The sequence below is a fragment of the Magnolia sinica genome, chromosome 15 (assembly GCF_029962835.1).
Source record: "Magnolia sinica isolate HGM2019 chromosome 15, MsV1, whole genome shotgun sequence".
NCBI classification, from domain to species: Eukaryota; Viridiplantae; Streptophyta; class Magnoliopsida; order Magnoliales; family Magnoliaceae; genus Magnolia; species Magnolia sinica.
The window spans coordinates 47585109-47597946 of NC_080587.1; positions in this window are offsets into that span (position 1 = coordinate 47585109).

A 12838-nucleotide genomic window follows, 5' to 3' on the forward strand; every position below is an offset into this window, starting at 1 on the left:
TAGTGCAGGGCCCACCTGTTGTGTATTTAAGGCCCGATGTGACGTGTGATTTTGCCATGATGTATGTAATGATATTTATGTGGACCACTCCTTCGGAGTAATGTTGGTTTAATATCCACATTGATAGGCAATGATGGTTTAATGTTTACATTGTGACCTTCCCTTAGGCCTTGTTAGGCCCATTCTCATCGAGGTTGATTATTGATTGAGGTCGATTATCATGGCTGATTGTCGATTCTGATTTTCATGGCCGATTGCCAATTTCATTTGTCGTGGCCGATTGTCGATTCCTATTGTTGTGGCCGATTGCCGATTCTGATTTTCATGGCAGATTGTCGATTCTGATTGTTGTGGCCGATTGCCGATTCTAATTTTCATGGTCAATTGTTAATTCTGATTTTCATGGTCGATTGTCGATTGCCGATTTTCATGGCCGATTGCCGATTCCGATTTTCATGGCTTATTATCGATTCCGATTGTCGTGGCCGATTGCCGATTCTGATTTTCATGGTCGATTGCCAATTTCAATTGTCGTAGCCGATTACCGATTCCGATTGTTGTGGCTGATTGCTGATTTCGATTTTCATGGTTGATTGCCGATTCCGATTGTCGTGGCTGATTGCCGATTTCGATTGTCGTGGCCGATTTCGATTCCGATTATTGAGGCCGATTTCGATTGTCGAGGCCGATTCCGATTATCGAGGCTGATTGTTAAAGCCGATTCCAATTCCGATTGTCGAGGCCGATTTCGATTGTCGAGGCTGATTGACGAGGCCCAATGTGGGGTATATGCGGCCCGTATTTGAGGCCCATTGTGATGTGCATTTAGCCCGTGTTTGAGGCCTAATGTGATGAATATGGGGCTCGTATTTGAGGCCCATTGTGATGTGCATTGGGCCCATGTTTGAGGCCCAATGTGATGAATATACGGCCCGTATTTGAGGCCCATTTTGATGTGTATTCAACCCATGTTTGAGGCCCAATATGATGTATATGCGGCCCTTATTTGAGGCTCATTTTGATGTGTATTCACCCCGTGTTTAAGGCCCAATGTGATATATATGAAGCCTATGTGATGAGCCCATTGTGGTGCATTTGAGGGCCAGGCAATGGAGCCCATTGTAATATATATTAGGCCCATCGTGATGTGTATTAAGCTCTTAAGTGAGACCCATGGTGTTGTATATTAGGCTCTTGTGTGAGGCCATGGGTTCACTATATGTTAGGCTTTATGAGGGTTATTCCTTGGGGGCATGTTGGTTAAATGTCCACATTATCGAGGCTGATTGTTGATGCCAGTTATTGATATCGATTATGAGTATGTGACAGCATAACATCATGATACATGCTCATGCGCATCATCTACATGTTTATTGTGAGATGTGATTGATCATTGCATACGTCATAGTACAAATGATTTATGGGACTCCCTGATAGGTGGAGTTATCCAGCATGAGCGCACAGTATGCGCAGGATTGATGCATGATTGGACTACATGACTCATGCATCTTGCATTGTGTAATTGTGATTACTGTACACCCTAGCAACATCAGGGTTGTGACCTCCACAGGCATGCCGTTGATGACTAAATGGGACACCAAAAATATTTGGTTCGAGTATCTGGGCACTTTGGATGTCCGTGGGTGAAAGTTTCTAAACCTCCGAGGCCAGGAGACCCCCAATGTCGAGACCGAGTAGATACATGAGCGCCTGAATGCCGAATACTAAGAGGCCGCATCTCCAACTGTGTCGTGGTCGGTTGGGAGGAGGTGTGGCCTTACCCGCCCGAGAATAGGGGGCGTAGCTAGGCTGAGTTTGACTAGCTCGTGAATGGGTCCGCTATCGACGTGCCGGGTAGATATTGGCTGACTACTGGCCAGGCAGATAGTGAGGTCTCTTCCACTTGCATGGTCGCGCGTCAGTGGGTGGTGATTTGCATGTAGAGTGTACTAGACCCCGGTGATGATCCCAGAGATGTACAGTACTAATTTATGGAGTAGGAGTTACATACTCATTCATTCATTCACTATTCACTCGGGCTGGTGGTGTGCAACTATTTGTTACATGTACCTTCGTAATGGCCAGGATTTCGGTTGGGCCCTACGACTAACCTGAGATCAGGAATTTACCACATTGAGTCTGACTATCCAAATTAGGTATAAGACTGGTTTGGATAGAAGTCCCTTGTAATGGACCCCATAGGTTGTGATACTAAGTACCATCATCCCGACTTCACACTTTAGCATGGTCATTCCATTCGCACCGCATATTGCATTACATACACGACATATGATATTTTGGGTTGTTGTGTTTTTGCATTTATATGGTCTAGATACGGCTTACGGTATTCGTGAACTCATCAGGAATTGTATATTGCATTGCATCCTTGGCATCTGATATTTGACTCTTTATGACTCCTCTCTTGCATAACTGATTTGTATTGATTACTCTGATATCATATGATTCATGATCTTAACAGTATTTCCGATATTGTATGATTATGGCATTGTATTGAATACTTAGCACTTACCTTGTACACACACCTATACCACCCTCTAAGTTTTTTATAAGCTTATGCACGATAGATGCGTGCAGGTGATGTAAGGTTACAACAGCGTAGAGCTTGGAGCATGTAGCTGACTTCTGGAGTTTTGATTTTGACATATGTATTTCCATTTTAGCATTGTATTCAAATGTTTATATTAGTGGATATGTGATGATGATGTTACCTTTGTGATTTAGGTAAACTTGTGGTTATGCTTATTACGAATAAATGTACATTGGAAAATCCTTCTTGTAGAATCCTAGGATCGGAATCTGGCGTATGGACGTTGGGAGCCGAGAATGGGGTACTGCAGAGGCTGTCGGCACCGGATTCGGCGATCGAAAATTTTGTGAGCCTGTTTTCCGAGTTTGGGGCGTAACAACTGTTGTGATATTGTATGTCCAAAATAATAGTTTTCAAGTGGTCATCGATCTCATTGACAGGCTATCAATGGGACTTGATAGAATCGAAGGACTTCTCGATCGAAAAATGAGTCTAGTAACCCAACAGATATATTTCTCGATTTTCTTGATGGGATCGACGGACTGTTCAATCCTACCGAAGGGCTTTTTGATCGAATCAACAGAGCCATTAACTAGTTGTTTTTATAGTCATTATAAATCAGTTTCTTATGAAATGACATTTAGTTCTTAAATAAAAAGATAGGTTTTTTGTACAATAGAAGGCTAGGTTATTCCTTAATGATATTCCACATCATAGACCTCTAATCCCACAAGTTTTAAGTCATATTCATGAGCTTTAACTAGGGTTATACATCAAACCAAGTCAATTCGTGGTGGGGCCAAGCTTAGCTTGACTCATCCGTGCTCTCCTTGAGCTTGAGCTCACCCTCGAGCTTACCATTCGAGCTTGCCTTGTTTGTCAAACCTTTTGAGGTGAGTTTACCTCGATTTGAGTCGAGCCTACTCTCACTCAATTTATTATATTTTTTGTTATAAAATATAAATTAAAAATCAACAATGCTATCACTCGAATGTGGATGAACCCGCAGCTGCACCCGTAAATTATCGGATACCTACACAGGTGGAGAATAAAGGGCAATAGGGGCGACGATTATGGTCGGGGACCCTTCGATGCCTAAGTCAGAAGGGCAAAACCATAGTAGGTGAAGCTGGAGTTATGATTTTTTACTGTATACCTTTTCCCTCAACTTGGGTGATATATTTATAGTTATTCTAGGCATCTTGCATATTTGAGTGGATTCGCTAAATACACCGAAGGAGCCCATTTTGGAGTGAGAATCTACTCTCAAAACTATCTCTGATTCTACTTCCATCAGCGTGATTTTCGACTAAGATCTCGTCGGATCAATCCTGTTTTTATACGACATGAGATTTTCTTCAGATATCTCTGTTTCGAGGTCGAGATCGGTATCCGAGGTTGAGGTCGGTAACCGAGGTCGACCTCGATTTAGACAACTTGGTTAAGATGATTAGGTTGGTTGATGAACCTTATTACCGAGCTCTATTGACCGGTTCAACTTAGCGAACGGTTTTTTCGCCTAGCTTAGCTTCTTTGGTGGTAGACACATCGATGTCTCAAGGAGATTGCTTTACTGGTATTTGCCATGTGTCTCATATGGCTGGTCAGTTCGATTTTTTCCATAATAAACAACATTAAGTCCAAAAAGTCCCACATGACATAACATCAAATAAAAAAAGTCTCACATATATTATCTAGATGCCACAACATTAAGTTTAAAAAGTGAAAATATATTACAAAATATAAAAGCTTAAATAAAACTTTAAAAGTATACATTCCTTCATGCAGCTTTAAATATATTCACATCTTGACTTCTATTCTCGTTTTCGTCCTCCTCAACATTGAAACTGTTACTGCCCTAAACTGGATGCAACCAATCTTATATACATATCAGTGCTTTAACAGTTTTCGAAACGAGTGAGCTTCGATACTTGCTCACAACCCTACTCCACATGCTAAAAGTTGATTATGATGCCATGATTGAAATTGGAATTGACAATGTCTCATATGATCATTGAAAGTCTAGGGTATTATAAGCTCTCGACTTCCACCACTATAAAACATAAAAATTCTCTTCTTATAATCTTATGGCTGGCTCTTTTAGTGTAACACCCTGACTTTTCAGGACTCGAGTACATGACCCGCTTCCCAATAACTCGAGTGTTAACCTTAAAGGATGGTCAAATTCGAGTTTATTTTTTTTAACTATTAGAGTAAGCAGATGAGCGTAGAAAGGACAAATCATACATAATGGAAAATTTTCAATTATATTTAGAATATACAAGAAGTTGCCCATAATGACTTATACAAACCAATGTTCAAAACTTACAATTACAAAGTGAAATGATATTACATATAAACAAAGCAAATTGTAACAAATCCGGAACTGTAAAACCATATAACAACTCTTGACAATACAATCATGCATCTTCACAGTGGTACTTTGCTCCTCATCAGTTTGAACCTGAAAATCAATTAAGCCACCTGTGCGACCTGTACGGTTGTATATTTGATGGATGAGTGGCCAACTCAGTGTGAATTCTCCTCAAGATTACACACTACCGCATTAGGTAAAAAATAATATAAAACATTCAGGCAGCCAAAACAGAGTAAATGCAGTCTTATTACATACATGGATGCATGAATGCAATCATTGTCCCAGGTAAAACATCCAGACGGATATTGGGCTCGTCACCCATGCAATCATTAACCTGGGTAAAACATCCAGACGGTCTGTGCCCTGGGTAAAACATCTAGACAGACAAATATGTATGATAACAATAAATGATGGTCTGTGCCCCAGGTAAAATGTCCAGTCAAGCGAATCCATATGTCACGTACGACAACAATAGATGTTGGTCTGTACTATGCATGTATAATTAGTCAACCCGTTATTAGTCCAATTACAACTAGCCAATTTAAATAAGCTCACGGTCACTACGGGGAGCTCATAGCGCAGCATATGCCGCCGGCTCGGGCATAGTATCCCATAACCACCATCCCCGGCCCATGAGATTACCATCTTAGGATGTTTAATGGAAACTCGTCGACTAGTGACCAATCATATCACAGTATATGGGGCTTACCATTGCATGGTTGCACTATATAAAACATCGAACCCATCTGGGCAAGTACTAAAATAAAATCACGTAGGGCGAGTATCAAAATATGCCACATAGGGCCGATATCAAACAAACCACATGATAAAGACCATCATTAAAAATCATTGGACACAACAACCCTGGATGGTAGGCCCACATCAACGATCCATCTAAACTACCACTCAATAACCACTAGATCGAAGGTCCATTGCAATCACCATCAATCGAGTTACATCCCAAGTATGGGTGTACATTTATAAGTGAGGGTTTCCCACTAATATACCAGTTTAAATTCCATAAGTAATCCACAAATAATCCACAAGCATGAACAAATATACAGGATGAACATTAAGCATGTAATATAACAATTCAATTTCACCAGCTAACACATGTGATTATAAAAGGGAGATATCAATTATAAATTGAAATACAAACTATAACTTAAGTTAATGGGAAGATGAAAAGCTCAAGGGGAAGAATCATTACCTTATAGTTTGCATCACCTACTAGCATCGCCAGGGAATGCGCGTTCTCTTAAAATCAAATCCTACAATAAATCAGGAACTTGTACCATTAGATCCAAGTTCTACATACCACATAGGGTTTAAAATCAAAGTCTAGGGTTATCTTTTAGGGTTTTAATGTATAATTAAGGTTTTTATCCTAGGGTCTAGCCCCATACTTAGATTTTAGGATTAGAATCCTAACTTATCATTATTAATGTTATTATCATTATTATTATTATTGTATAATGGGTTAAATAATATTCATAGTATGAGTATCAATCCATCAATATTAGTAACGATGGTTCATAAGTTTATATTTAAACGTATCGATATTATCTAATATACTCATAATGACTAATAATCTCTTAGATAATACAAGTAATAATAATATGATATTTTCTAATAATAATACAATAAGGACTAACAGTAATAATTATATTAACAAGTATTTGACTAATCCTATAAGGGAAATGATAATATTTTTTAATGATTTTAAATCATAGCTATCAATCCTAGTCATGATAATGAGTACTATGACCTACTATGAATTATGAAATTCTATAGTTAGATTCAATCTTAACACACTATTTAGGGTTAAGGTCTTAACCTAGGATTTGGATTACCTAGGTTTTAGGGTTTCATTCTTAAGTTTAGGTCTAGGACAAATTTTAAGTTTGAACTTTAGTTGGTGTACAAATAATTACAACAACATAATCATTATTATTAATGATATAATTAACATTAGCTAACATGGTTATAATAATCGTTATGATGGTACTAATTAGTGAAACCCATTGCCAATGATGATATTTAAAAACGGTAAATAAATTGTTATGTCTAATAGTCGTAGTTTTGCTTATGATAACTAATACTAACATGCACAATTTACAAATGGCTAATCATATTCAATAATTACGATTATCATGGTAACACTAATCAAACAATTTGTTCTAGGAGAGAGCTTACCCACGTTAATCGACTCCATAGCATGTCGGCTTCCAAGCCCAACTCGTTTCCAACAACCCCTAATTGCGACTAGGTGAGTTGACTCGGCAACTCATATTCTTATTCTCTTTCTCTCTCTCCTCTCTCTCTTCTTCTCCTTCCTTTATTTTTCTCCTCTTTTTTCTTCTCCCTACTAGGATGTCCAGCAGCGAGACTAGATGGACCAAACCTAGCCCGACTCAGTCCAGCCTTGACTCGGTTCGAGTCAGCAACGTGGTGCAGCTGCACCACGTCAACCCTCTCTTTATTTCTCTTCCCTTTCTCTCTCTCTCTCTCTCTCTCTCTCTCTCTCCCCCTTCTTCCTCCTCATTCTTCTCCCTTTTTCTTTCTTCTTTCCCTTAAATGCAGCTCCCAGCAAGCTTGCTGGGGTAGCCTGGTTCGGGTCGGACCGCTGTGGTGTAGCACAGCAACAGCCGCCAGCTCCTGCTTCTCCATTCTTCCACTTTCTTCCTTTCTTCCTTCTTCTTCTCCTCCATTCTCCTCACTGTCTCTCCTTCCCTCTCCTTCTATCTTTCTCAACAATTCAACAACCGGGCTGAACCGGTGAGCTCCCTGTCGAGGAAGACGATTTGCCATTAATGGCAGATCTTTATATGGAAGCTATTCCTTCAAGAGGAGGACGTCGGCTAACTCGGACGGGTATGAGAGAGCTCGTAGAAGAAGGATTTTGAAGATTGAACGAAGACTTCCTGGTGGTTTTGAAAAGGGGAAGAAATGGCTGGTTTGGATCTTTTTGTTGTGGTGGAAACCCTAAGCCACCAAGATGGAATGGACGACTGAGGATGCTTCGTTAGGGATGGTTTAGATCAGCCCTTGCTGATTCACGCAGATTACTAGCGTATGAACAAAGCACAGTTTCCATTTCTGGAAACAATGTGCTTGTAGGTCTAATTTGTAGCTGAGATCGTGTGCTCACGAATGCCGTCCAGCGGCTGAGATTTACAGGGATTGGTAGGACCAATGCCCTGGAGGTTGTGAACGGTTTGGATCATACGTGTGGCCACGGGTGGTGTGCCACTAATCAACGAAATGGTCGTCAGTCCATTCGCTAGCGAAATCAGGGGAGCGAGAGAGACTCTCTTTTAAGGGGAAGCTCGGTCAAAGGAGTTTTGACTACTCCTACTAGTACAGTGCACAAGGAGTGCATCCCTTGAGGTGCACATGCGACGCAGGTGTGGGGTCTACCGTGACGTTTGTGGAAAATCCACTCTGTCCATTCCATTTGGAAGTCCCCAAGAGGGCCCGAGATTAAAGATCAGGCCGATGAATGTCCAAGTAGGGCCCACAACTTGATTTGTAGTCCTAATGGTGGTTTCCTGTCAATCTAATGGTCGGATGATTCCGTATTTGGACGTCAACGGTTAAAAGGTCCTAAACGGGCCATTTGTCAAACTTTCATAGTTTTATTATTAACCAATACTAATATTAATATAGATTTTGTTACCCTTGCATATTACTTGTAACTAAAATAATTAAAATCTCATGCATATATATAAATATAATTTTCAATATTAACATACTACTATATACATGCTATTGATCACATATTTATCAATATGTAATTCATAATATACAATATCATATTGTACATATATATGAATAAGAATTTGTACATTATCATATTTAAAATCACGTTGTTAAACAATATATAACTTTATTAAAACATCTAGAAATTTTTGTATTCATATCTATAAAAGATATTTAATACTTCGTTAATATTTAAAATTCAATTATATATTGTAAAATTATTACTCATTATAATATTATTTTCATAATATTCTTTATACGTTAGTTATATACATATCACTCTATTACAACACATTTTCATACATTATTTATATGACAAATAAATGCATACATAATTCTTTTAATCTAAATTTGTGTAAAACTTACAATATAACAATACACACACACACACACAAACACACACACACACACACACACACACACACACACACACTTATTAAATATTACTGGATGGTTTTATTCTTCTATCGAAGTGATTGAGATCCTAAGATAGATGTCTCTAGACTATTTCGAAAACTAATCGAATGGATGGCTTGATATACGAAATGTTGCACAAAACGGTCGAGATTGATGAATTGGGGATCACTGGATGTTGTTGTGTAAGGAAAGTTATGTGTGCTTCCACACATGTGTAGTTAAATCGGGCATTTATGGTGACACCCGAGTACGGGGCGTTACATTTAGATACTTCTCTACTTCTAATATAGTTTTCTTCGTTTCTATTTCTTCTTTGTCTAAGAAAGACATAAAATTATGAAGTCGCCCTCCTCTAATAAAAGTACTACATATAGATTGAGGAATAAGTACTGTACTAGATGTTATGGCAAAAGTACCAATATATGAATTGAACAACTCTTCAATTGCAGCATGAATAATTGCGGTCTCCACCTAACTCTTTCAAAATTGGAATAAAGCAACTTGAAAACATACCTAACTATTGTCATCTTGTACCGTGAATCATAACAACTACAATGGCCATTAATAAATGCAGGTCAGCCCAATACTTATCGAAGTTCATTTGCATTCCCAGAGCCATCATTTGTAAAATAAAAAATAATCTGGACCCTTATTACAATACTTTTTTAGAGTGTCCAAAATGAAAATAATATATGAAAAAAACTAATTTTCCGCAGACTATTTATTCTCATAAAAAATCTTTGTGCAGTCGTAAACAACTTTGAGAAACTGATGAACATGTTCAGCTTTCATCCAGTCTTTATTACTAAGTGCGTATGTGTACATTTTATCATGCATCATGTAAGTGCTATAATGTTTAAAACACACTTTGTTTGTCAAATTTTTTTTAGTCAAAACTTCTTATCTAGTGATCTTCAAGTATGGTTCAAAATCAAGGTTCAAGACAAGTTCAAGATCTTGTAGAAGATTATGACCAAGATCTAGTAGAAGATCAAGCTCATGATCAAGTTGAATATCAAGCTCGAAAGACAACATGAAGTCAAGATTTACTGATGTTCTAGTAGAAGATCAAGCTCCTTAGAGAAGTTCAAGTCTCTAATATACTTTAAGATAATGAAGTTTAATCCATAAAGGTATTATAAACCCTAAAAAGAGCTTGGTTTAGGTGCTTTCAAAATCTATTTAAAATTGAGTTTTTTTGCTCAATTTTGGTTGAGTTTTGACCAGCTTAAGTTTTAGCTCGACCAGCCTAAGATTTTCTCGACCAATCTTAGTACAAACCGAGTGAAATAGAAATTTTATTACACCTTCGACCACTCGAAAGACAATCTTCGACAAGTCGAGGGTTCCTCGGCTCGAAGTTCGGTAACTGAATCAGTTCAGAATTTAGCATCCTCGACCAGTTGTAGACCACCTTCGACCAGTTGAGCAGGGCCTACGACTAGTTAAAGGTTTATTAAATCTTATCCTGCTCAAATCTAGATATCTGTTAGAACAAAATCTGGTGCTTGGGCCAGTTGAAGAAACAACTTTTTTGCCTATAAATTGAGGTTCTCTCTTAATCCGAATTATTCAATTATCACTATTTTAATCCTTCTGCAAGAAAGAGAGAATCCTCAGTTATTGTCAAGCTATTGGACGGGATTTGTAAATCATTTTATAACTCTTTGGTTTAATTCCTTTTATTTCAAACTTTGTCATTCTGATTCTAAAAAGAGAGTGAATACTCTTCTTATTAAGATATAAGAGAATTAATACAAGTAGCCACTTGATTTAAATTTAATTAAAATCAATACAACCCTGAACCTTTTCTATTGGACTAAACATTGAATATTCGACATTCAAGAAAAACGGTTCTTCGGCTACAGCTTCTTCTATGGTGAAGATGAGTATACATTTACATTTTGTATTTGGTTTTTTGAGATAGCCAAAAAATCTTAGTGTTAGTTTTTCTGAGATAGCCAGAAATTCTCAGTGAGGAGTTTCTTTGTTTGTGATAGCCCAGTAAAAATCACAACTGTATCAGGTTTTAAGGTGACTGTGAAAACCTTGTTCATAGTGAAAGCCAAGATTATGTGGAGAGTAATTTTGGGAGTGGAGTAAGTGTGGCTGTTTTAGAACAGTTGTTAATACACCAAACCATTGTAATTCTTAGTGTTGTGGTGAATGCTTTTATCTTTTTGTGGTGAATATTTGTAATTCCTTTTATGCTAAAGTGGTGAATGCTTGTAATATTTAGTGTTATTTACTCTTGCTCAGTTTGAGATTTTGATTCTTATCACGTTCGTGAAATAAGGTTGTCTTACTTAAACTTGTTTGGGTGAAGGCTGTCCTACGAATCAGTTTGAATCAATATTTCAATATTAGTGTAACTGAGATCTCTTATTTATTTAGTTATTCAACACTTTATTCGATTATTTGACATAGTCCTATTCACCCCCCTCTAGGACTACTTAAGCTCTCCTTTTCAAGTTGTATCGAGTGGGTTACTCATTTTTTTGGGATTAACTTCCTTAAGTTAAGATCTAGAGCTTTATTATGTCAAATTTTGACAGTTTATCTATTACCAGGCCACCTCCTTTTAATGGCTCAACTATTCATACTGGAAGGGCAGAATGGGGATTTTTCTAAAATCTTTACATGAAAGTGTGTGGAAAGCCACTGTGACTAAATGGAGGCCTCCTATGACCGAAGTAGTAGCCGAGGATGGATCCAAATATATGAGAAAAATTACATTCTATTTATGGACTGCAAGTCAGAAAAGTGAAAACAGTACTAATGCCAAAGCCTTAAATGCCATAACTTGCACTTTATCGCCTTATGAATTTAAAAGAATTATTTCATGCGATACAGCTAAGCATGAGATATTCTCAAAATGACACATGAAGGAACTACTATAGTTAAGAAATCAAAAGTTCAAATCCTCACTACCAGATTTGAGGAAATTTGTATAGAAGAAAATGAGACTTTCATAGACTTCTATATAAAATTAAATGACATAGTAAATTCCATGTGAGGTTTATGAGATGGAATTCCTGAAAGCAAGGTTTGCTAAAAAATACATTGATCTCTTCCTGACAGATTCAATTCTAACGTTACTGCTATTCAGGAATTAAGAGGTACTGATCTTATAAAGGTTGAGGAGTTAGTTGGTTCTCTTTAAACATATGAATTGAATTTTAAAACTCCTAAAGCTAAGTCCATTGCTCTTAAATCTTCTAAATCTATTTCAAAAGAAAATACAAATTCTAATTTTGAAGAAAATGAAGATAATATGGCAATGTTAGCTACGAAATTTTATAGAATTTTCAAAAATAAGAAAAGAATAGATTTTCAGAAATCAACTAATAAAAGAAAAGGAAAATCTAATTCTTGGAAATATAAAACAAAGGACAGTCAATGTTGCAACTGTAGTGAATATGGGCATTTGGCTAATAAATGTCCTAAGAAGGATAAGTCTAAAAGAAAGGGCATGATAACTACTTGGGATGAATCATCTGACTCTGAAAGTACTTCTGAGTTTGATGAATTAGACCAAGAAAATGCAAATACAAATACTGTAAAAGCCCTTATGACTATAACCTGAGTCACTTGTTTAGATATTTGTAATATATCTGACTATGAAAATCTCAGGAGTGATCCTCAAAATGAAAATGAAGACGATCTTCAAGATGCCTACAATGCCCTATACAAAGAAAGTTGTAAAATTGTTGTTAAGTTGAAAATTCAAAAAG